Source organism: Pristiophorus japonicus, chromosome 10 (assembly GCF_044704955.1).
Source record: "Pristiophorus japonicus isolate sPriJap1 chromosome 10, sPriJap1.hap1, whole genome shotgun sequence".
Classification (NCBI taxonomy): domain Eukaryota; kingdom Metazoa; phylum Chordata; class Chondrichthyes; family Pristiophoridae; genus Pristiophorus; species Pristiophorus japonicus.
This window is the reverse complement of record NC_091986.1, coordinates 59,812,151-59,837,969: the sequence shown is the minus strand read 5'-3', so window position 1 is coordinate 59,837,969 and position 25,819 is coordinate 59,812,151. Positions and strand designations below refer to the sequence as shown.

Sequence of the window (25,819 nt, the reverse complement as noted above, 5' to 3'; positions counted from 1 at the left end):
GTGCGGCAAACCTGTCCCACCCTCCCTTACCCTCAATGGCTGTCTGTCCCACAAGTGGCAGGGACTGCGGCTCTTGTATTGGACTGTTCATTCTAAGAGTGGAAGCAAGTCTTCCTCGATTCCGAGGGATTGCCTATGATGATGATGATGATGCCATGATTGAATTTTTAAATTTGGATTGGATGTACATTTTTTGGTGGGTTTTATTTTTGTGTTGTCGAAAAGAGGACATGATGGACAGTGATAGAGGAAAGGTAAGGAACATAGAATTTGGTGAATGGAGAGGTATGGCTGCAGTTACTGGTTGCTCATTAATTATTTCATTACATAGAGCTTGGGTAGAAAGGGGTTGTCGATGCTGTAACTATTGAATCATAGAATAGTACAGCACAGAATGAGACCATTTGACACATTAAGTCTGCGCCGGTTCTTTTGAAGAACAATCCAGTTGGTCCCACTCCCCCTGCTGTTTCTCCGTACACTGCAATTTTTTCTCCTTCAATTATTAATCCAATTCCCTTTGACTCCTGTTGACTTTGTATCCACTATTCTGTCAGGCAGTGCTTTCCTCTTCTTCTTCCTATTCCTTCACTTCCTGGCACACTACCTTCTCTTCTACTTCATCCTCTTGCTCCTCTTCCTTGTCTTCCTTGTACTTCTGCTCAGCTTCTCGCCTGATAGGCAATGGCAAAGTCTGTTCCCTCATAATGGCAAAGTTGTGAAGCATGCAGCAGACCACCACGAATCTTGATACTCAATTAGCTGAGGACTCCAGAACAGTCCAGCAGTGGAAGAGTTGTTTGAGGAGGCCAATGGTGTGGTCCAATATGTTCTTTGTGGCAGCATGGCTCACACTGTCGGAGTGCTATGCACGTGTGTATGGGTGTCAAGCTAGAGTCATGAGCCATGTCATGAGAGACCCGTGTTGCCCAGTAACCAGCCTTTGATTCATATACAGGTAGCAAAGAGGACTGCTGCAGAATGAAGGAATCGTTACTATTGCCATGGCATTGGGCATTCTCCTGCATGGTGCACTGCTGGTGGTCACACACCAGCTGCACATTGAGGGAGTGGAATCCATTTTGGTTCATGAAAATGGCAGACTTCACATGAGACGCACTTAAGGCAATATGCATGCAGTCAATGGCACCCTGCACCCTGGTGAAGCCTGCAATTCTTGCAAACCCTCATGCTTGCTCTGCCTGCTTGTCTCTGGCAAGAGGGAATGAGATGAAGCTGCTTCTAAGTGTATAGAAAGCCTCAATGACCTCAATTATGAAGCAGAGATATTGCCAAGATGGCGCCAGCCACACTTCCCATTGAAGGTGTGTGTGCACATATGAGAGGCCATTTTGAAGAGTTAGGAAGCTGCGTAGCGCCTAAAAAACGGGTGCTAAAGAATCCAAGTTTTTCCCTAGATAGTTAGTGAATTGGGAAACATAGAAACATAGAAAAATAGAAAATAGATGCAGGAGTAGGCCATTCGGCCCTTCGAGCATGCACCGTCATTCAATGAGTTCATGGCTGAACATGCAACTTCAGTACCCTATTCCTGCTTTCTCACCATACCCCTTGATCCCCCTAGTATTAAGGACTACATCTAACTCCTTTTTGAATATATTTAGTGAATTGGCCTCAACAACTTTCTGTGGTAGAGAATTCCACAGGTTCACCACTCTCTGGGTGAAGAAGTTTCTTCTCATCTCAGTCCTAAATGGCTTACCCCTTACCCTTAGACTGTGACCCCTGGTTCTGGACTTCCCCAATATTGGGAACATTTTTCCTGCATCTAACCTGTCTAAACCCGTCAGAATTTTAAACGTTTCTATGAGATCCCCTCTCATTCTTCTGAACTCCAGTGAATACAAGCCCAGTTGATCAGTTTTTCTTGATATATCAGTCCTGCCATCCCGGGAATCAGTCTGGTGAACCTTTGCTGCACTCCCTCAATAGCAAGAATGTCCTTCCTCAAGTTAGGAGACCAAAACTGTAGACAATACTCTAGGTGTGGCCTCACCAAGGCCCTGTACAACTGAAGTAACACCTCCCTGCCCCTGCACTCAAATCCCCTCGCTATGAAGGCCAACATGCCATTTGCTTTCTTAGCCGCTTGCTGTACCTGCATGCCAACCTTCAATGACTGATGTACCATGACACCTAGGTCTCGTTGCACCTTCCCTTTTCCTAATCTGTCACCATTCAGATAATAGTCTGTCTCTCTGTTTTTACCACCAAAGTGGATAACCTCACATTTATCCACATTATACTTCATCTGCCATGCATTTGCCCACTCACCTAACCTGTCCAAGTCACTCTGCAGCCTCATAGCATCCTCCTCGCAGCTCACACTGCCACCCAACTTAGTGTCATCCACAAACTTGGAGATACTACAAGGGTTATGTAGATAGCTCAGGAAATTGGGATTAAAATCATAGGACTACCAAGGCTAACATAATGGCAGAACAGGCTCACAATGTGTGAAATAGCCTTCTTTTTTTCCTAGGTGTCTCCCTCCCCTCCCTTCAGTTCCCAATACTATTGTTCCACGGCAAGGCTTCTAGGACGTACTTTGCCCCATTATAAATACTCCTCTATTTTATTTCCAGTGGTGTTCCTCAACATTCCTCCCCAGCCTGAGAGTTTGTGCAGCCTGAGCCGGAGGCTTTCTGGGATCCTTTGACACTGAATAGTGTGTTTTGAAGCAGGGAGAACTAGTCTGTATCAGACCAGGCAAAACACTTTCACCCTGTGCAACATTTTATCTACCACCACTGCTGAGAGCCAGCAATACTCATCTAACTGGGTTAAGCAAGTTGGAGGCATTACTTCATCCCAAACTCAAGACCCTGTGGTTGAGTCAGATGCAGTTACTCCCTGAAGGGAACACCATTTAATGTTTCAATTTCAGATTTATTGATAGCTTAACCACTGCTCTGATTAAGTTCCCATTTATGTCGTTGTGAATTTCAGTTTGATTTATGTTCTCCACATCAGTAGATGGATACTGCATCAGTAATGCCTGGCTGATTGCTTCTGTGATTTGCAGAACTGCAAGGCACACACAATGATTTTAGCAGAATATTCAGTGCTCATAGGAATAGGAAGAATAAATACTGGATGGTTAGAAAGCGGAAATGTGAATAGAGGGAGATGGTTAAAGGGAGAGTGTATTCCATGGATGGGGATAGATGGTTAGAGGGAAGGACTGTCTCTGTGAATTGGGGAGCAACAAATATAGGGAAGAATGGCAGAGAGATGGTTAGAAGGAAGGAGTGAATCTACATTGGGGAGAGACGATTAAAGGGAGGAAATATCTCTGAAGGGAAGTCTGTCTATGAATTGGGAGAGATGGTTAGAGGGAGGGGGTGTTTCTGTACATTATGAAGAGATAGTTAAAAGGAGGAAGACTGTGAATTCAGGGGTGGGGGGAAATGGTTGCTGCCTACAGCCCTCCACTTCGCAGCACAGCATGTTAACAATCATCATGTTGGACAATCGACCATTCTAGGACACTGAAGTATTAAAACAGTATTGTCAGTAATTTTGCTTATGAGCCAATAATTTCTGCCAATAATGCTGGATTTCAAGGATGTGTTGACTGCAAGAGTTGACATTCACAAAATACTGTATCACTGGACAATAGACTGACTGCTAAGGATGTAATTATTATTTAAGAATTATCAAAATAATAAACCTGTGAGTGGGAGCTTGGTATTTCATTTATGGTCTGGCTCCTCTGAGGTTGAAGTGGGGGAGAATTGAGTTTGCCAAATCTCTGCTGTGCCAGCTGTGGGCGGAGAGGTTCCCTTTTGTATCATCACCCACTTACGGAATTCCACAGGCTGTGTAACAGTCCAGTTTAAATGTAAAATAAAATTTCATATTTCAGAGTATCTAACAATTTAGAAAGATAACCAGTAATGGTAATTCCGCCATCTCATAAACCATGAGACGAACTCTTAAAAATCATGAGATTTGGTAAGAAATCATGAGTTGCTATTTTTTGGTTTATAAACCTCATTAGTGGCTTTATTTAATCTCCAATTTACAAAACCTATATTACTGCATCTGAAAATGCTTTACTAAAAACTTTAAAAAAAAATCAAACCCATTATCACCACCCTTCACCTGGTGCCCAACACAATCACTTCCTGCAGCTGCCAACCAAAAGTAAGTTTTGGGGGAAAAAAATCAAAAACATCTTCTCATGGAGACAGGAGTCACAATCATGATTGGTAATGTGAAAAATTTTCAGCTACATGCCTGTTGAATACTTCACCTAACAATACCCCACTCTTCCTGCAGTGGGATTAGGCTCCGTGGCTCCTGTTGGGAATGCTGGCACCATTTCAGGTGTAACCACCCACTGTCTGCCTTCTCACAACACAGCTGCTGAGTGTTTCAGGATTTCTTTCCCTCCACCTCTGCTCTTTACTGGCCTGTGTGCACACACCCCAGTTTGAGAACCATTGGATTATACTTCCATTACCTAAATTCATGGGAGGGTTCTATCGTATCCAATAAGAAAATTCAACAAAAATGTTTTGATTGACCTTGGGCAATGCGATATTACTGGATGTTGGTGTGCAAGGTCACTTCAGTTAACTGGGCATGTGGACTTACCCACCACCTGTTCTTTAGGTCCCAGGTTTTTTGTTGGACCTGAGCCTTGAGCCATCTGTAATGTTGTTTTGCAGCTCCCAAGTTGGGTTGTTGCTTGAGGCTCAGAAATGCTTCGTGCTTGCGATCTATTAGTTCTTCGATCTCCTGATCATTTTCATCAAACCAGTAGACAAGACCATCATCTGTAAGACAAAGGTCCTCCACCAGCCTGTTAGCGCCGCTCAGCACTGCCCTCCAATCATCAAGATCCACGGCGCGGCCCTGGACAATGTGAACCATTTCCCATATCTCGGGAGCCTCTTATCAACAAAGGCAGACATTGATGCGGAGATTCAACATCGCCTCAAGTGCACCAGTGCAGCCTTCGGCCATCTGAGGAAAAGAGTGTTTGAAGACCAGGCCCTCAAATCTACCACCAAGCTTAAGGTCTACAGAGCTGTAGTAATACCCGCCCTCCTGTATGGATCTGAGGCATGGACGATGTATAGAAGGCACCTCAAGTCGCTGGAGATATATCACCAACGATGTCTCCGCAAGGTCCTGCAAATCCCCTGAAAGGACAGACACACCAACATCAGTGTCCTTGACCAGGCTAACATCCCCAGTATTGAAGCACTGACCACACTTGATCAGCTTCGCTGGGCAGGCCACATAGTACGCATGCCAAATACGAGACTCCCTAAGCAAATGCTTTATGCAGAGCTCCTTCATGGTAAACGAGCCAAAGGAGGACAGCGGAAACGTTATAAGTCCACCCTCAAAACCTTCCTGGTAAAGTGCGACATCACCACGAACACCTGGGAGTCCTTGGCCGAAGACCACCCGAGGTGGAAAAAGTACATCCAGGAGGGCGTCGATCTCTTCGAGTCCCAACGCAAAGAGCATGAAGAGGACAAGCGCAGGCAGTGGAAGGAGTGCGCAGCAAACCAGCCCCACCAACCCCTTCCCTCGCCGAATGTCTGTCCCACCTGTAACAGGGTCTGTGGCTCTCGTATCGGACTGTTCAGCCATCAAAGAACTCACTTTGGGAGTGGAAGCAAGTCTTCCTCGATTCCGAGGGACTGCCTATGATGACTTACCCAGGAATGATTTTGTCACTGGATTAAAAAAAAAACATCTGGTGCAGCCTAAAAACTTGAACGTGCTCCTCATTGCCCTCCTCTTTCCTGTGCCCCCATCCATTTATCAGTCTCCTCCCTTCTCCTTCTCTTCCCTCCCCTCCAATCCACCACTCCCTTTTGTCTCTTTCCCTTTTCTTTCTCCGCCTTGCTTCCCAACCCCTCTGGTTTCTTTTTTCTGCCCCCTCCTTCCATTCTCTCTCCCTTACATCTGTTCCTCAATCGCTCTCCCTTGTCTCTCGCAATCTTTTCCCGCTACCTTTCTGTTTCTTTCTCTCATCTCTGCCTCCCCCTTACTCTTTCCCTGTATGTCACTACTTCTTGGCCTCAGTGTCTACTCCTCTCTCTACCTGCCCAGTTTCTCTCGCTTCCACTCCCAATCTCTCCCACACTCTTCTTCCCCCCTAATCTTTACATTTCAGGTCTCCATCTCCCTCTCTCTTTATTCCCTCCCCTCCTCTCCTGGTGATCTCTTTCCACTCCCCTGCATCTCATCCTCTCTCTCTCTCTCTACCCCAATCTCTCCCTATCTCCTCTCTCTGTATCCTGTCTGTTATGTATGTGAACCTGTAATTACCATGTCTAACCACCAGAGGGCTTATCCCCTGGAGTCCCAAGGGATCCCACAATCCCTTTGGAGCACCTGTATATAAGGAAGCCTCACAGGCTGGAGAGGAACTCTGAGGTCTGTAATAAAGGACTACGGTCACACTTACTTTGAGCTTGCAGTATCTGGTCTGACTCTTTATCCAAGACATAACAACTGGCGACGAGATACAGGTGACGAACCCCAATGCAACAATGCAGAGAACTGTGGGCATTCTGGAGAAATTTTCAGAGGGAGATGATTGGGAAACTTCGTGGAGTGACTTGACCAATACTTCATGGCCAACGAGCTGGAAGGAGAAGGGACGCTGCCAAATGAAGGGCGATCTTCCTCACCGCTTGCGGGGCACCAACATATGGTCTCAAGAAAAACCTGCTCGCTCCAGTAAAACCCACAGACAAGTCGTACAATGAGTTGTGCACACTGGTCCGGGAGCATCTAAACCCGAAGGAAAGTGTTCTGATGGCGAGGTATCGGTTCTACACATACAAGAGGTCTGAAGGCCAGGAAGTGGCGAGCTACGCGCCGAGCTAAGGTGCAGGACATTGCGAATTTGAAGGACACTTGGAGCATATGCTCAGGGACTTCTTTGTACTTGGCATTGGCCATGAAGTAACACTTAGCAAACTTTTGACTGTAGAGACCCCAACCTTGAGTACAGCCATAGCGATAGCCCACCCCAGGCGTTTATCTCCACCAGTGACAATACCAAACAAATTTCCCAGCACACTAGTGCTCCTGCAAGTACTGTGAATAAAGTAACGTTATTTTCGAATCGAAATGTGCATGGCAGGACTTACGCGCCTGTAGCTGCACGTCTGCAGATGACTCAGAGTCCACCATCAAGGGTGATGAAAACAAAGCAATTAACATCTTGTTGGCACTGCGGGGGTGATCATCAATTCCATTCATGCCGCATCAAAGGATACGTTTGCAAGGGCTGTGGAACAATGGAACACCTCCAATGTATGTGCAGGCGAGCTGCAAACCCTGCTAATCGTGCAAACCATCATGTTGCAGAGGAGGACAGATCAAGACGAACCAGAGCCTCAGACCGAGGAGGCAGAGGTATATGGGGTGCACACATTTACCACAAAGTTTCGCCCGATAATGCTGAAAGTTGAATTAAATGGACTCCCAGTGTCCATGGAGCTGGACACGGGCGCAAGCCAGTCCATAATGAGTAAAAAGACTTTCGATAAGTTGTGGTGCAACAAGGCTTCAGGGCCAGTCCTGACTCCCATTCGTACCAAACTTAGAATGTACACAAAGGAACTGATTCCTGTAATTGGCAGTGCTACTGTAAAGGTCTCCTACGATGGAGCGATGCACGATTTACCACTCTGGGTGGTACCGGGCGATGGCCCCACGCTGTTCGGCAGGAGCTGGCTGGGAAAGATACGCTGGAACTGGGATGAAGTCCAAGCGCTTTCATCCGTCGACGGCACTTCGTGCCCAGGTCCTAAGCAAGTTCCCCTCATTGTTTGAACCAGGCATCGGGAAGTTCCAAGGAGCAAAAGTGCAGATCCATTTGATTCCGGGGGGCGCGACTCATCCATCACAAGCCGAGAACGGCACCTTACATGATGAGAGAGAGGGTGGAGATTGAGCTGGACAGGCTGCAACGAGAGGGCATCATTTCGCCGATCAAATTCAATGACTGGGCTAGTCCGATTGTTCGAGTCTTCAATCCAGTCCTGTATTGATCTCACTGCAAGATCAATACCGGCTACCAAAGGCCGGCGACTTATTTGCAACACTGGTAGGAGGGAAAACGTTCACGAAGCTGGACTTGACCTCAGCCTACATGACGCAGGAGCTGGAGGAATCTTCGAAAGCCCTCACCTGCATCAACACGCACCAAAGTCTTTTTGTTTACAACAGATGCCCGTTTGGGATTCGATCGGCCGTGACGATATTCCAGAGGAACATGGAAAGCTTGCTGAAGTCGGTCCTGCACACCGTGGTCTTCCAGGACGACATCTTGATTACAGGTAGGGACACCGTCGAGCAACTGCAGAACCTGGAGTAGGTTCTTAGTCGGCTTAATCGTGTGGGGCTCAGGCTAAAACGCTCAAAGTGAGTTTTCCTGGCGCCTGAAGTGGAGTTCCTAGGGAGAAGAATCGTGACGGATGGCATCAGGCCCCCTGATTAGAAGACGGAGGCAATCAAAAACGCATGAAGACCACAGAATGTGATGGAGCTGCAGTCGTTTCTAGGACTCCTGAACTATTTTGGTAACTTCTTACCGGGTCTTAGCACATTGTTAGAACCCCTACACTCTTTATAGCATAACGGAGATGAATGGGTATGGGGTAACAGCCAAGAAAATGCCTTTCAGAAAGCTAGGAAGCTGTTATGTTCAAATAAATTGCTTGTGCTGTATGATCCATGTAAACGTTTGGTACTAGCATGTGATGCGTCGTCGTACAGGATCGGGTGTGTATTGCAACAAGCTAATGAATTTGGGAAATTGCAACCGGTTGCTTATGCATCCAGAAGTCTGCCTAAAGCCGAGAGGACCTAAGTATGATCAAAAAAGAAGCGTTAACGTGTGTTTACAGGGTAATGAAAATGCTCAAAATATCGGTTCGGGCGCAAATTTGAATTGGAAACTGATCATAAGCCGCTTATAACCCTCTTTTCTGAAAATAAGGGGATAAATACGAATGCATCGGGCTGCATCCAGAGATGGGCGCTCACGTTGTCCGCCTACAACTACGCCATCCGTTACAGGCCAGGCACAGAAAACTGTGCCGATGCTCTCAGTAGGCTACCATTGCCCACCACCGGGGTGGAGATGGCACAGCCCGCAGATTTAGATATGGTAGTGGAAGCATTCGAGAGTGAGCAATCACCTGTTACCGCCCGACAGATTAGAACCTGGACGAGCCAGGACTCCTTACTGTCCTTAGTAAAAAAAACTGTGTGCTCCACGGGAGTTGGTCTAGTGTCCTGTTAAGATGCAAGAAGAAATAAAGCGATACCAGCGGTGCAAAGATGAAATGTCTATATAGGCAGACTGCCTCCTATGGGGTAATCGGGTAGTTGTGCCAAAAAAGGGCAGGGACACTTTCATTAGTGATCTCCACAACACCCACCCAGGCATTGTAATGATGAAAGCAATAGCCAGATCCCACGTGTGGTGGCCCGGTATCGATGCAGACAGAGTCCTGTGTGCCCAAATGTAATACATGTTCCCAGTTAAGCAATGCACCCAGGGAGGAGCCACTAAGTTTATGGTCTTGGCCCTCCAAACCGTGGTCTAGGATTCATGTCGACTATGAAAGCCCGTTCTTGGAAAAAATGTTTTTAGTGGTTATAGAGGCATACTCCAAGTGGATTGAATATGTGATAATGTCGGCAAGCATGTCCGCTGCCACCATTGAAAGCCTACAGGCCATGTTTGCCAAGCACAGCCTGCCTGATGTCCTTGTAAGTAACAATGGGCCGTGCTTTACCAGTGCCGAATTCAAGGAATTCATGATCTGCAATGGGGTCAAACATGTCACATCTGCCCCGTTTAAACCAGCGTCCAACGGTCAGGCAGAACGAGCAGTTCAAACAATCAAGCAAAGCTTGAAAAGGGTAACTGAAGGCTCACTGCAGACTCGCTTATCCCAAGTCCTGCTTAGTTACCGCACAAGACTCCACTCACTCACCGGGGTCCTTCCCGCTGAACTGCTCATGAAAAGGGCACTTAAGACAAAGCTCTCATTAGTCCACCCTGATCTACACGAACAGGTAGAGAGCAGGCGGCTTCAACAGAATATCGTGCAAATGTGTCACATGAAATTGAAGTAAATGATCCTGTATTTGTGTTGAACTATGGACAAGGTCCCAAGTGGATTGCTGGCACGGTTTGGGCCAAAGAGAGGAGTAGGGTGTTTGTGGTCAAACTCACAAATGGACTCACCTGCAGAAAACACTTCGTTCGAACCAAACTCAGATTTACAGACTACCCAGAACAACCCACAATAGGCTCCACCTTTTTCGACCCTCCAACACACACACAAGTGGCAACCGACCCAATGGTTGACCACGAAGCAGAACCCATTACCTGCAGCAGCCCAGCAAGATTTGCCACCCCCAGCAGTCCAGCAAGGTCAGCTTTGCAGCAGCCCAGCAAAGGCCCAACAGACAACTCACCAACACCAGCATTTGCACCGAGACAATCAGCCAGAGAAAGGAAGGCCCCAGATCGACTCACATTGTAAATAGTTACACTATTGACTTTGGGTGGGGGGAGTGTTGTTATATATATAAACCTGTAATTACCATGTCTAACCACCAGAGGGGTTATCCCCTGGCATCCCAAGGGATCCCACAATCCCTTGGGAGCACCTGTATATAAGGAGGCCTCACAGGCTGGAGAGGCACTCTGAGATCTGTAATAAAGGACTACATTCACACTTACTTTGAGCTTGCAGTATCTGGTCTGACTCTTTATTCAAGACATCAATCTACGCCCACCTCTTTCTCTGCACCTCAATCTCTCTCCTATTCCTTTCTCTGTATCTCCATCTCTCGCTCTCCCATTCCTCTCTCTGTAGCTCCACCTTTGTCCCCATCACTCTTCCATCTCTCTATCTCTCCCTCTCTCTCTCTCACCACCTTCCTTGCTCTTCCATTGGCCGCTCCCCGTCACTTTGCTTTGTGATTGGTTCTGTCTGCTGTCAATTAACTGCTAGACCTGTGAACAGCTGTCAGTCAAAGAATCTTACAGCTGATTGTGCTGTCCAAACCCACATGTCCTAGACCAGACAATCACCAGGAGGCATAACGAAGATTTATAAATTAGGGGTTTACAGTAAGATTGCGAGTTGAGGTCAAATTTCATGAAAAATCCCCCATCTCACGATTAATTCGCGAGAGTTGACATTACTGGATAATCCAACTCCCAAATGAAGTTTTGCTCGCCTTGAATAAGCCAGCTCTTTACAAATAGGTTTGAATTTTGAAACTGCCCGCCTGGTGGAAACGGAGCGGTAGCGCCCTGAAAATGGAGTGGAAGAACTTACCGCCTCGTTCCCACCATTATTGTAACCATCTCCACTTTGCTCGGGTCCTCCAACTGTGACTAGTGCATTTGCCTGAAAAGGGTGCACAACTGATTTAGATTTTTAAATCGGGGTCCTATGATGTCAATGCACGATTCGCACCACCCAATATCAGCTGTTGCCTGAGCACAAGAGGGGCCAACAGGCAAGTTTCACTTTACTATTGTGGGGCTGGGAGGAACAGGAGTGGTCACTGAGCGACACAAAACCAGCCTGGACCACTGACATTCTGGCTCCCCTCCCTCCCGATATTGGAGCTCCCTCTACAGATCTACCTTCAGGCTGCCCAATATTGCAGCAGCTCAGGGCTGCGCTGAGAGCTTGATTTCTGACTGCAGCACACGGGCCAGATGAGGCCCAAACCTCAAAATGGACTAGGCGACTAGGCTGGGAATATTGGCCAGAGCGGTTTGTCAATCGGTTACCCGAAGCCTACCCAGGGAAACTCTAACCATGATATCTTGCAATTAAAAATACTTGAAAATTAAGGAGCACCACCCAGGGCATAATAAACTGTCCCATTTCTTTATAATCTCCAAGGGGATGGGTTCCTGATCTTGTGCTGCCGACCAGAACCTTCAGCTGCCAGACACATATATCAGGAAATTATCAGCATGCCGTCCATAATTTTCCATCCATTAAAATGGGCCGCCTGCCTGGGATTTCCCAAAATGCACTGCCAGTGAATGAGGTTCCTCACCGACATTGCAAACTGAGGCCGTCAATCTTTGATTTTGTTGAACCAAACTAGTTTCCTTTCGACTGCTTTAACAACATTCTGATGACTCAGGAAACATTGCTGGGGAGGAGATTACCTCACTGGTGGGGCAAGCTGACAAAGGTTGATTACCATCTGGGATATAAACACCCTGGCCTCCACTCTCTAGCACAACAGTCTAGAAGGTAAATCAAACCTGGCATTATTTTGCGCAAGTTGGCTGCCGCGTTTCCCACATTACAACAGTGACTACACTCCAAAAGTCCTTCATTGGCTGTAAAGCGCTTTGGGATGTCCGGTGGTTGTGAAAGGCGCTATATAAATGCAAGTCTTTCTTTCTTCTTTCTTATTTGATTACAGGTTGAAATGAGCTGCAGACCTGTGCAGTCTATCCTGCTCTCTTTGTTCCTCAGAAACATTTGTCTACATAAAAATAATGACTGCACTTGGAAGCAGTTCATTGTGTGTTTGGGATGTTTCTGAGAGACGTTTGAAGGTGCTAGAGTGAAAATTCCCTCTGTCCTCCTGTCCTTCTTTCTTTTCTTCCTTCCCTCTTTCTCTCCTCTTTTCTTTATTTCCCATCTTGCCCTTTTCATAAGCTAGGCTTCTTGCCTCAACTACCAGCAGTGTATCAGCATTGTTAGAATCTAGAATGGTTACAGCACAAAAGGAGGCCATTCGACCCATTGAAGCCTGTGCCAGCTCTCTGCGAGCACTTCAGCTAGTCCCACTCCGCCGTACTTTCCCTGTAACTCTGCAAATTATTTTCATTCAGCTATTTATCCAATTTCCTTTTGAAAACAACGATTGCACCCGCCTCTACTATCCTTTCAAGCAATGCATTCCACATCCTAAACACTCGCTGCGTAAAAAAGTTCTTCTGCCAATCACCTTAAATCTGTGTCTGCTGGTTCTGGAATTTTCCGCAAATGGGAGCAGTTTCTCTCTATCTACTCTATCTACACACTGCATGATTTTGAACACCTCAATCAAATCTCCTCTGAACCTTCTCTGCTCGAACGAGAACAACCCCAGCTTCTCTAATCTATCCATGTAACTGAAGTCTTTTATCCCTGGAATCATTTTTGTAAATCTTTTCTGCACCCTTTCTAAGGTCTTCACATCCTTTCTAAAGTGCAGTGCACAGAATTAGACACACTACTCCATTTGAGGCTGAACCAGTGTTTTATAAAGGTTCATCATAACTTCCCTGCTTTTGTGTTCTATTGGCGGAAAATTATGTACCGCTCCTGTGGTGTATGAAATGATACAATGAACTCGGTACTGTGAGCCAGTGACTAGGTGCAACCTGGTCAGTCTCTAATGACTTCCAGAAGTGAGGATCCAAAGGTGAAGTTATATACCGGGCCCAGCACGAGTGTACCTGTGACCCTAGGACCTCCGACGGTAGTGCCCCCTGGTAGTGGGCAGACCTTATATACACACATTACATCATTCCCCCCCCCAGTTCTTGGCACAAGTACATATTACAAGTTCAGACGGTCCGGAGCCCTTCACTCCCTGGTTGACCGTCTCAGTACAATCCCAGTGCTTTCCGAGTCTCTCACGACTTGGGGCTGGGCGTTGACCACAGTGGGTTCTTCTGATGGCTGTACATGAGTTGGTTGGTCGTCTCAGCTCGCAATGTCTTCTTCCAACTGTTCCAGTTCGTCAGTGTGTCTTAGCTTGATTTGCTCAATGTGTTTCCTGCACATCTGCCCATTCTTGACCTTAACCATATACACCCAGTTACCCTCCTTATCCATAACATTGCCCGGGAGCCACTTGGACCCTTGACCATGGTTAAGTACATACACTGGGTCATTTACGGATATGTCGCGTGATAGTGCGGCGCGGTTGTGATACCACTGCTGGCGTTCACGTTGGGTTTCGACATGATCGTTAAGGTCAGGATGGACTAGAGAGAGCCTGGTTTTGAGGCCTCTCTTCATCAATAGTTCCGCAGGCGGGACCTCGGTGAGCGTGTGGCCTTGTCCTGTAACTGGGCAGTATGCGTGACAGGCGTGTCTGCAAGGAACCGTGAGTTACACATTTCAGGCTCTGCTTTGATGGTTTGAACAGCCCACTCTGCTTGACCATTGGACGGGGGTTTGAACTGGGCTGACCTCACGTGTTTTATGCCGTTGCGTTTCATGAACTCTTGAAATTCCAGACTCGTGAAACACAGTCTGTTGTCGCTGATAACGATGTCTGGCAGACCATGTGTGGCAAACATGGCTCTCAGGTTCTCGATGGTGGCAGTGGAAGGGCCGGATGACATAATCACACATTCTATCTGTTTGAAGTATGCATCCACCACCATAAAAAATATTTTACCGAGGAAGGCGCCCCCAAAGTCGATGTGGATTCTAAACCATGGTTTGGATGGCCATGACCATAGACTGAGTGGAGCTTCCTTTGGGGCATTGCTTAACTACATGCAAGTGCTGCACTGATGCACGCATGACTCTAAGTCCGAGTCAATGCCAGGCCACCAAACATGGGACCTGGCGATGGCCTTCATCATGACAATACTGGGATGCGTACCATGTAGCTCCCGTACAAATCTTGCCCTGCCTTTCTTGGGCATTACAACATGATTACCCCACAGTAAACAGTCGGACTGGATGGAAAGCTCTTCTTTGCGATGGCTGTACGGTTTGGTTTCATCACCCATTTCCTTGGGGATGGTCGACCAGTCCCCGTTAAGAACAGAACGTTTTACAACCGATAGGGTCGGATCCTGGCTGGTCCAGGTCTTAACTTGTTCAGCAGTGACAAGCGACCCTTCACTCTCAAAGGCATCCATGACCATGAGTAGCTCTGCGGGTATTGGTGTTTCCACCTCTGGTGTGGGCAACGGTAACCGGTGCCGTTGTCGGTGCCTGGTCTATGGCGAATGACATAATCATAGGCAGATAATGTCAACACCCACCTCTGGATGCGAGACGACGCGATGGTATTGATACCTTTATGTTCCGAGAAGCAGCTTGTGATTGGCTTCCAACTCGAAGCGAAGCCCAAACAGGTACTGGTGCATTTTCTTTACCCCATAAACACATGCTAAAGCCTCTTTTTCTACCATGCTGTAAGCTCTTTCTGCCTTGGCCAGGCTTCGAGACACGTATGCAACTGGTTATAGTTTGTCTGACTCATTGGCTTGCTGGAGTACGCAGCTGACACCATAGGACGATGCATCACAGGTCAAAACTAGATGCTTGCATGGGTCATACAGTACCAGTAGCTTGTGGGAACATAACAGATTTCTAGCCTTCTCAAAGGCTCTGTCTTGAAGTTCACCCCACACCCAGTTGTCTCCTTTCCTGAACAGCTTGTGCAACAGCTCTAATATTGAGGTCAATTTGGGTAAGAAGTTACCGAAGTAGTTGAGAAGACCAGGAATGAACGCAGCTCCGTCACATTCTGGTGCCTGGGCGCATTTTTGATGGTCTGTGTTTTCGCATCTGTAGTGCTGATTCCGTCTGCGGTAATCTTTCGTCCAAGGAATTCGATCTCTGGTGCCATGAAAACGCACTTCGAACATTTCAGCCTGAGTCCCACTTTGTCCAGATCACGCAATACCTCTTCCAGATTGTGCAGATGCTCGGTTGATCATGACCTTGTAGTCTCCACAAATCCTCCTGACCATGCCGTCGCTCTTTAACACCGGAACAATGGGCTGGTCCATTCATTAAATTCGACCAGTGAGATGACCCCCTCATGTTGTAGCTTGTCCAATTCGAGCTTGACCTTTTCTTTCATCAGATGCGAGACCGCCCTGGCTTTGTGATGGATCGGTCTTGCATCTGGGCCTAGGTCAGTCTGCACCTTGGCTCCCCTGAAGCTGCTAATTCCGGGTTCAAACAGTGAGGGAAATTTGCTCAGCACTTGAGCACAAAAACCATCATCCGCTGATGACAAAGCTTTGATATCGTACCATTTCCATTTTATTTTCTCGAGCCAAATCCTGATGAATAACGATGGGCCATTGCCCGGGATAATCCATAACGGTAGATCATGAACCGCTCCCTTGTACGACACTCTTACTGCTGCACTGCCGATCACTGGTATGAGCTCTTTGGTATTGGTATGCAACTTCGCATTTATCGGACTCGGCTTGGGTCTCTCTGCCTTGGTCTCCCACAGCTTTTCAAAAGTCCTCTGGCTCATTATTGATTGACTCGCACCTTTGTCTAATTCCATGCATACTGGCATGCTGTTTAATTTTACCTCCATCATTATCAGTTGGCTCTTTGTTAGGAACGCACGTAAGCTATACACTTCCTCCTTGGAGCTCTCAAATGCCTCGGGCTGCATCGCCAGATCCATGCTGAATGGATCGTCATCTACATGGTGTATCGCAGCTCGCTTGCTCCGCTGATGGGATTGGTGATTGCCCACGCAACGCCAATATGTTGAGCTCGGATTTGCGCTAGATGGTTGACTTTGAGCCGCTCCTGTTCTTGCAAACGCAGTTGAGTAGGCCCTCGGTGGTGAACTTTGAATGGCTCCCATTCTCGCATACGCAGTCGAGTAGGCCCTGCCATGTGCAGCTCTGTCGGCCGTCGATACAATTTTGTACACAGTACTTGTCGTGGAGTTCCTGTTTTGTCGCGATATCTGCTTTGTGCTTTTCTGCGTGGACATGCAAGCCTGGGCGATGGTGATGACCTTGTTGAGGCCTGGCGTCTCTGCAGCCAGCAACTCATTAAGATCGCCTCGTGGTTGACCCCGATCACGAAAAAATCACGCAGAATGTCTTCCAACTCAGGCCCAAATTTGCAAGGCTCTGCAAGACGTCTCAGATCGGCAACAAATGCTGCTACGTCTTTGCCTTCTGGACGACCGTGCTTATAGAAGCGATATCTGGATATGAGGATTCCTTCCGTGGGTTTAAGGTGTTCCCGAAGTAGAGCACACAGTTCTTTGTAATCCTTTTCTGTAGGAAGAGTGGGTGAGAGCAGATTCTTGATGAGTGCATAGATCGTGGGGCTACAGACGGTGAGAAGAACGGCCCTGCGCTTCTCTGCATCCTTGTCTTTGTTTCGGCCGTTTGCCACATTGTCCCACCCTCGTCGCCAGTTGTGATGTATGAAATGATAAATGAACTCCGTACTGTGAGCCAGTGACTAGGTGTAACCTGGTCTTTAATGGCTTCCAGAAGTGAGGATGCAAAGGTGAAGTTCAGGTTATATACCGGGCCCAGCACGAGTGTACCTGTGACCTTAGGACCTCCGACGGTTGTGCCCCTGGTGGTGGGCAGACCTTAATTACATACATTACATTCCCCGTCTGGGGGGAGTAACAGCCGTGAAGCGGGACTTCCTGCACCAAGCGCAGAAATCCCGCCCGCGAGCTATATTGGGCTTACTGCCCCCAACGGGAACTGCAGCACAAAATCTCATGCAGCGGTTCCTGTGGGGGGTGGAGGGACCAGGACACAAGGGACGTGAATTTTCCAGCGCTACGCAGATCCATTAAAGGGGAGGGCCAAGCTGCCAGCTCTGCAGGAGAGGGAAGGTGCCATCGCTACACCACCAGGGAGCGGGGTGCTATGCACCCCCTTTAGAATTGTATCCTTTAATTTATATTGTCTCTCCTCGTTCTTTCTACCAAAGTGTATCATTTTGCACTTTTCTGCGTTAAATTTCATCTGCCACGTGTCTGCTCATTGCACCAGCCTGTCTGTCTTCTTGAAGTCTATCACTATCCTCCTCACTGTTCACTATATTTCCAAGTTTTGTGTCACCTGCAAATTTTGAAATTGTGCCCTGTACACCCTAGTCTAAGTTATTAATATATATCAAGAAAAGCAATGGTCCCAGTACCGACTCCTGGGGAAAATAACTCCAGCCTGAAAACCAACCGTTCACCACTACTCTCTGTTTTCTGTCACTTAACCAATTTCATATCCACGCTGCCACAATCCCTTGCAATTCTCCAGGCCTCTGGCACCAGCCCCATCTCCAAGGAGGATTAGAAGATTATGATCAGCACCTCCACAATTTCCACCTTTACTTCCTTCAGCATTCTAGGATACATCCCACCCGGTCCTGGTGACTTATCTACTTTAAGTCCAGACAGCCTTTCTAGTACCTCCTCCTGATCAATTTTGATCTCATCCAGTATCTCAACAACCTTCTCTTTCACTACGACTTTTTTAGCATTTTTTTCCTTGGTGAAGACAGATGCAAAGTACTCGTTTAATACCTCTCACATAGAAACATAGAAATTAGGTGCAGGAGCAGGCCATTCGGCCCTTCGAGCCTGCACTGACATTCAATAAGATCATGGCTGATCATTCAACCTCAGTACCCCTTTCCTGCTTTCTCGCCATACCCCTTAATGCCTTTGGCCGGAAGGGTCATATTTAACTCCCTTTTGAATATATCTAACAACAACTTTCTGCGGAAGAGAATTTCACAGGTTAACCAATCTCTGAGTGAAGAAGTTTCTCCTCATTTCGGTCCTAAATGGCTTACCTTTTATTCTTAGACTGTGACCCCTGGTTCAGGAACTCCCCAGCAACGGGAACATTCCTCCTGCCTCTAACCTGTCCAATCCCGTCAGAATTTTATATGTTTCTAAGGGATCCCTTCTCATTCTTCTTAACTCCAGTGGATACAAGCCAAGTTGATCCAGTCTCTCCTCATATGTCAGTCCTGCGATCCCGGGAATCAATCTGGTGAACCTTCTCTGTACTCACTCCCTCAATAGCAAGAACATCCTTCCTCAGATTAGGAGACCAAAACTGAACACAATGTTCCAGGTGAGGCCTCACCAAGGCTCTGTACAACTGCAGTAAGACCTCCCTGCTCCTATACTCAAATCCTCTAGCTATGAAGGCCAACATGCCATTTGTCTTCTTCACCACCTGTTGTACCTGCATGCCAACCTTCAATGACTGATGTACCATGATACCCAGGTCTCATTGCACCTCCCCTTTTCCTAATCTGTCACCATTCAGATAATATTCTGTCTTCCTGTTTTTGCCACCAAAGTGGATGACCTCACATTTATCCACATTATACTGCATCTGCCATGCGTTTGCCCACTCATCTAATCTGCCCAGGTGATCCTGCAGCCTTTTAGCATCCTCCTCACAGCTCACACCGCCACCCAGCTTAGTGTCATCTGCAAACTTGGAGATATTACATTCAATTCCTTCATCTAAATCATTGTAAATAGCTGAGGTCCCAGCACTGAACCCTGCGGCACCCCACTGGTCACTGCCTGCCATTCTGAAAAGGATCTGTTTATTCCCACTCTCTGCTTCCTGTCTGCCAAAAAGTTCTCTATCCACGTCAGTACATTACCCCCAATACCATGTGCTTTAATTTTGCACACTAATTTCTTGTGTGGGACCGTGTCAAAAGCCTTCTGAAAGTCCAAATACACCACATCCATTGGTTCTCCCTAGTCCACTCTACTAGTTACATCCTCAAAAAGTTCTAGGGGATTTGTCAAGCATGATTTCCCTTTCATAAATCCATGCTGACTTGGACCGATCCTGTCACTGCTTTCCAAATGCGCTGCTATTTCATCTTTAATAATTGATTCCAACATTTTCCCCACCACTGATGTCAGACTAACCAGTCCACAAGTCCCTGTTTTCTCTCTTCCTCCTTTTTTAAAAAGTGGTGTTACATTAGCTACCCTCTAATCCATAGGAACTGATCCAGATTCAATAAAATGTTGGAAAATGATCACCAATGCATCCACTATTGCTAGAGCCACTTCCTTAAGTACTCTGGGATGCAGCCTATCAGGCCCTGGGGATTTATCGGCCTTCAATCCCATCAATTGCCCTAACACAATTTCCTGACTAATAAAGATTTCATTCAATTCCCCATTTTCGCGAGATCCTCGAACCCCTAGTATTTCCGGAAGGTTATTTGTGTCTTCCTTAGTGAAGACAGAGCCAAAGTATTTGTTCAATTGGTCTGCCATTTCTTTGTTCCCCATTACAAATTCACCTGATTCTGACTGCAAGGGACCTAAGTTGTTCTTCACTAATCTTTTTCTCTTCACATATCTATAGAAGCTTTTGTAGTCAGTTTTTATGTTCCCTGCAAGCTTCCTCTCATACTCTATTTTCCCCTCCTAATTGAACCCTTTGTCCTTCTCTGCTGAATACTAAATTATTCCCAGTCCTGAGGTTTGCTGCTTTTTCTGGCCAATTTATATGCCTCTTCCTTGGATTTGACACTATCCCTAATTTCCCTTGTTAGCCACGGTTGAGCTACCTTCCCCGTTTTATTTTTACTCCAGCAGGGATGTACAATTGTTGAAGTTCATCCATGTAATCTATAAATGTTTGCCTTTAAGTGTCATTTCCCAGTCTATCCTAGCAATTCATGTCTCATACCATCGAAGTTACCTTTCCTTAGGTTCAGGATCCTAGTCTCTGAATTAACTGTGTCACTCTCCATTTAATAAAGAATTCTACCATATTATGATCACTCTTCCCCAAGGGACCTCGTACAACAAGATTGCTAATTTGTCCTCTCTCATTACACAACACCCAGTCTAGAATGGCCAGCTCTCTAGTTGTTTCCTCGACATATTGGTCGAGAAAGCCATCCCTAATGCACTCCAGGAAATCCTTCTCCAGCTCATTGCTACAAGCTTGGTTAGCCCAATCTATATATAGATTAAAGTCGCCCATGATAACTGCTGTACCTTTATTGCACGCATCCCTAATTTCCTGTTTGATGCCATCCCCAACCTCACTACTACTGTTTGGTGGTCTGTACACAACTCACACTCGCGTTTTCTGCCCTTTGGTATTCCGCAGCTCTACCCATACAGGTTCCACAACATCCAAGCTAATGTCCTTTCTTACTATTGCGTTAATTTCCTCTTTAACCAGCAACGCTACCCCACCTCCTTTTCCTTTCTGTCTACCCTTCCTGAATGTTGAATACCCCTGGATGTTGAGTTCCCAGCCTTGGTCACCCTGGAGCCATGTCTCCGTAATCCCAATTATATCATAATCGTTAATAGCTGCCTGCGCAATTAATTCATCCATCTTATTTCGAATACTCCTCACATTGAGGCACAGAGCCTTCAGGCTTGTAATTGTAGCACTCTTTGTCCCTTTAGAATTCTGCTGTAATGTGGCCCTTTTTGATTTTTGCCTTGGGTTTCTCTGCCCTCCACTTTTACTATTCTCCTTTCTATCTTTTGCTTCTGCCTCCATTTTATTTCCCTCTGTCTCCCTGCATAAGTTCCCATCCCCCTGCCATATTAGTTTAACCCCTCCCAAACAGCACTAGCAAACACTTCCCCTAGGACATTGGTTCCGGTCCTACCCATGTGCAGACTGTCCGGTTTGTACTGGTCCCACCTCCCCCAGAACCGATTCCAATGTCCCAGGAATTTGAATCCCTCCCTCTTGCATCACTCCTCAAGCCTCGTATTCATCTTAGCTATCCTGCAATTCCTACTCTGACTAGCACGTGGCACTGGTAGCAATCCTGAGATTACTACCTTTAACGTCCTACTTTTTAATTTAACTCCTAGCTCCTTAACTTCAGCTTGTAGGACCTCATCCCACTTTTTACCTATATCCTTGGTACCTATATGCATCACGACAACTGGCTGTTCACCCTCCCACTCCAGAATGCCCTGCAGCCAGTCCGAGACATGCTTGACCCTTGCACCAGGGAGGCAACATACCATCCTGAAGTCTCAGTTGTGACCGCAGAAACGCCTATGTATGCCCCTTACAATAGAATCTCCCACCACTATAGCTCACCCATGAACTTGGCTGCTGCTGCCTTCCCCTGGTGAGCCATCTCCCCCAACAATATCCAAAGCGGTATATCTGTTTTGGAGGGAGATGACCGCAGGGGACTCCTGCACTGCCTTCCTACTCTTGCTCTGCCTGGTGGTCACCCATCCTCTATCTGCCTTTTTTAACCTTTACCTGCGGCGTGTCCAACTCACTGAACGTGCTATCCACGACATCGTCAGCATCGCGTATGCTCCAGAGTGAATCCATGCGCAGCTCCAGTGCTGTCACGCGGTCTAACTGGAGCTGCAGCTGGATAAGCTTCCTGCACACATAGTCGTCAGGGACACTGGAACCATCCCTGTTTTTTCACATGGCATCGGAGGAGCATGACACTGGTCTTTCTTTGTTTCTATGTTTCTATGTTTTAATACCTCTCCCATGTCCTCTGCCTCCATGCATAGGTCTTAATTTTGGTCCATAATCAGTCCCACCCCTCCTCTTACTACCCATTTATTATTTATATGCCTTTTGAAGACATATGGATTCACTTCTATGTTAGCTGCCATTCGATTCTCATACTCTCTCTTTGCCCCTCGTATTTCCTTTTTCACTTCCCCTCTGAACTTTCTATATTTAGCCTGTTGTTATCACAAGTAAAAGTCGCAAGCTGGTCAGTTTGGTTTAACCAGAATCGCTCTGCTCTGAGAGAATGAGACGGTTGAACGCTAATGCTTTCCAAGCAGATTTTCTGAATTCATGCTGTCAGCGTGAAGCTTCGCATGCCATGAGTGCATATCAGGTATTCAGATGCAATGGATTTCCTGTCCATGGGTGGAAAATCCTGTGGAGTCTGCTGACCTCTGCACTTCAATTCCTGTGATACGCTCCTGGTCCATGAAGCTCGGTGCCTGCAGCGTCAATTCTTAAAACGTCTGCGGAATGTGCACCGTTGCCAGGCTCAGCAGCAGCTTGCTGTATAATTGGCCTGCCACAAACTAATAATGAGCATTATATGAAATGGAAATATTGATCTGAACCAAATTACTTTGCTAAGTCGACTCAAAAGTGACCTCATTAGCGCAGTTCAGAGACTATGACTAACCTGACGTGTGTGTGTCTGGAGCATGGCCCAGCTTGGCTTAGCCTGGTCTGTGTAGATTTATCACCTTCCAGAGACACCTTGTACAAACTTAACTTTACATATATGAGTTGAAAGGGTCAGTGGCATAGCTAGGTTTAGCTGACTTGCAAGGGGTCGATCTGAAGATCTGAACGACTTAGCAGAAAGGGAATCAGCTGGGAACTGGGAAATGCAGACTTGCAGGCTGAATCTGGAGGCCAAAGACAGGTTCCTCGGAACGAAATGGAGGTGAACTTTGAAAGACACTTTGGCTGACTTCAAAATGGGTGGGGTCATGATGATTCCCATAAACCCCCACTGGCTCCGCTGCTGGAAAGAGTTCAAATCACTTAACTACGCGATTATGAGAATTCCTCAAATTTTTGCTTCTATAGCTTCTCCTTAATGCAAACTGTGTGAGCTCTTGTTGTGTTGTATGGAATACTCTGTTTCATTTATTTATCCACATACCTTACAGTGTAAACTTTCCGACTGCTCAGTCCCGGTGTGGAGCCATGACTACCAGGAGCATGTATTGAGGTAAATTCACCTCTAATCTAAAAGATGGGAATATCATGCACAGCGTGTGTCCGAATTTCTGACATATATTGGTGGTGGGAGTAAAAAGTCAGAAAATATCCCCAAGTGGAATTCAGGTACATGCAGCCCACGTTCTTTCAACTAATATTATTGGACAATCAAGTTCGTGATATGCCCTCCTAGCATGTGAGGAACCATGTGGGCATTAAGATAACTTACCCTGAAATGTCACCTTTCTGAATTTATGGTAGAATCTGTGCGTTAATTGATAGTCAGCAATTTGAATTCCACATGTGTAACATAGACATATTTGAACAGTTACCATTAACAGCTGCGTTTAAACTTCCAGATGTGACACATTAAAGCTCAGTGCTTGTGTAACAGCTCCACACACCCGCTGTTAATGAGCAAATATAGTCTGAAGTAAGCTGCTCCTGTTACTATTCTTCTCTTTGATCCTAGATTGGCCAGCTTTGGAATTTGGAGTACGTTTATGGTAATACTTCAGAGCGTACAAAAGCCATCAACATTTCCAATAGCTGTAAGGGCCAAATTCATACTCCTGCACCGCCAACGAGGGAAGGCACTTACAGGAAGCGCCTGGTGGAATTCACAGCTTCACAGCCTGTGATATTCAGCTCAAATAAATTCAAGGGATGTAAAGTCATGGGCTGCATGGCTGCAATTTCCAGCCATACGTTCCCTCCGGCTGCTGCTCTTTGTCAGGAGCTCAGGAACTAGGAATTAATCCTTTAGTTTACAGCGTTATCATTTACTTCTGATGCCGGTCAGTGCCCGCACTAGAGCAGGGCTAAGACTTTATCACCCTCTATGGGGGAGCGTGCCTTCAGGTCGGGTAGGAAACCCAGGAGGCCGGGTTTCCCGCAAGCAGGGTCTGACTTGAATGTTAAGCCTTAGCTTCCTGCCCATAGCCAGCCAGATTGAGAGGCTGGGTGGCTGCAGTCAGGCTTCAGTTGTGAGGGGTCAATCCGGGGGAGGAATCGCGAGGTCGGCAGGATTGGGGAATGGTGGGGGGGAGCGCGGTATAGTCGGCGACCATTGTGAGGGGGTAGTCAGGGATTGGTGGGGGGTGAGGGGAATAGGGAGGCAGTTGGAGGATCGGCAGGGTGTCGGGGATTGGGGATTGTGGGGGAGGGGGCTTTTACAGCAGAGGGGGTTTGGCCAGAGCATTGGCGGGGGGCTCAGCCGGGAATCGGCGGGGGATGGCCTCATGGTGGAAATCGGAGGCCTGGGGAGGTGATCGGTGGCCTTGTGGTGGGGTCTCCAATTGTGGGCGGGAGGTTAGGTAGGGATCCTGGATCCAGCAGATAGGCCACTTACCTCCTGAATCCAACATTCCCTGCCTCGGTTTAACTGCCAGGTTTCACGAGTTAAATTCAATATGGAGGTTAAAAAGAGGCTTCCAGTCTCATTACAATATTTACATTTAAGCTCCTTCCCCTGGGAGTGGGTTGGCCACCCGCCTCCGTTAAAAGTGGAAGTAGGCAGGTTGGAGGCGGGATCAGGTCGGGAATCCTATTTTTAATAATTTAACGACCCCCAAGCTCCAAACCCACCCGTTTTTTTTCGGGGAAAATTCTGGCCTATGTTTTTAGACATAAGAGCTGATTTTATACATATTGGGAAATTATGGGTTCTCTGTGATTTTTCCTCCCTAATTCTAAATTACAATAAATGGATAGAAAATCGCAAGCGACTCAGGGGGGATTTCCAAATATGAGACATCACTGGATCCAGCCCTGCTCCAAGAACTCATTCAAAGAATTACCCCTCTGGCGCAGTGCTGCGGATGGAGATGGTGTTTTGTGGGCACTGCACAAGACTGCAGGTCAGTCCAATAAGCCAAATTCAAAGAGGAATTTTTTTTGAAAGCAAGTAATGTTCAAACAAGTTAACAGAATAACTGTGTGATACTTCAGATTACCATTTGTTCCATGAACCTGAATTTATTCCTACTTACCACCTCAAAACATAGCAGAAACAGACACTTGCTGCGAAGACCACACATGTTGCTATTAGTACAGCTCTTGTCAGAATCCCTGAAATAATAAATCAGAATCATTAAATACTTCAACCACAGCACTTCAATTATTTGGTGTGATGATTGCTATTTCCTTTTTATTAGTAACACAAGCATTAAAATCTCCATTTTGAACCATTTATACTGTAAAACACACAAAACATCACTTAAAGGTGTAACTTAAAGTGAGATGATCTTTTCTGATCGTCCATTCAACTCACAAAGGTCAAGAGACATGTGATATATTCACAGA

General features: G+C 46.7%; 1 long non-coding RNA gene across 1 annotated transcript in view; it reads right to left on the bottom strand.

The window, feature by feature from the left end:
- Nucleotides 1-25,560, bottom strand: part of LOC139274740 (uncharacterized) — a 48,199-nt gene extending 22,639 nt beyond the window's left edge. The window contains exon 1 of the long non-coding RNA XR_011595583.1: nt 25,507-25,560. This is a non-coding gene — a long non-coding RNA (uncharacterized lncRNA). The remainder of the gene's footprint in view (nt 1-25,506) is intronic.
- Between the last annotated feature and the right edge of the window lie 259 nt (nt 25,561-25,819).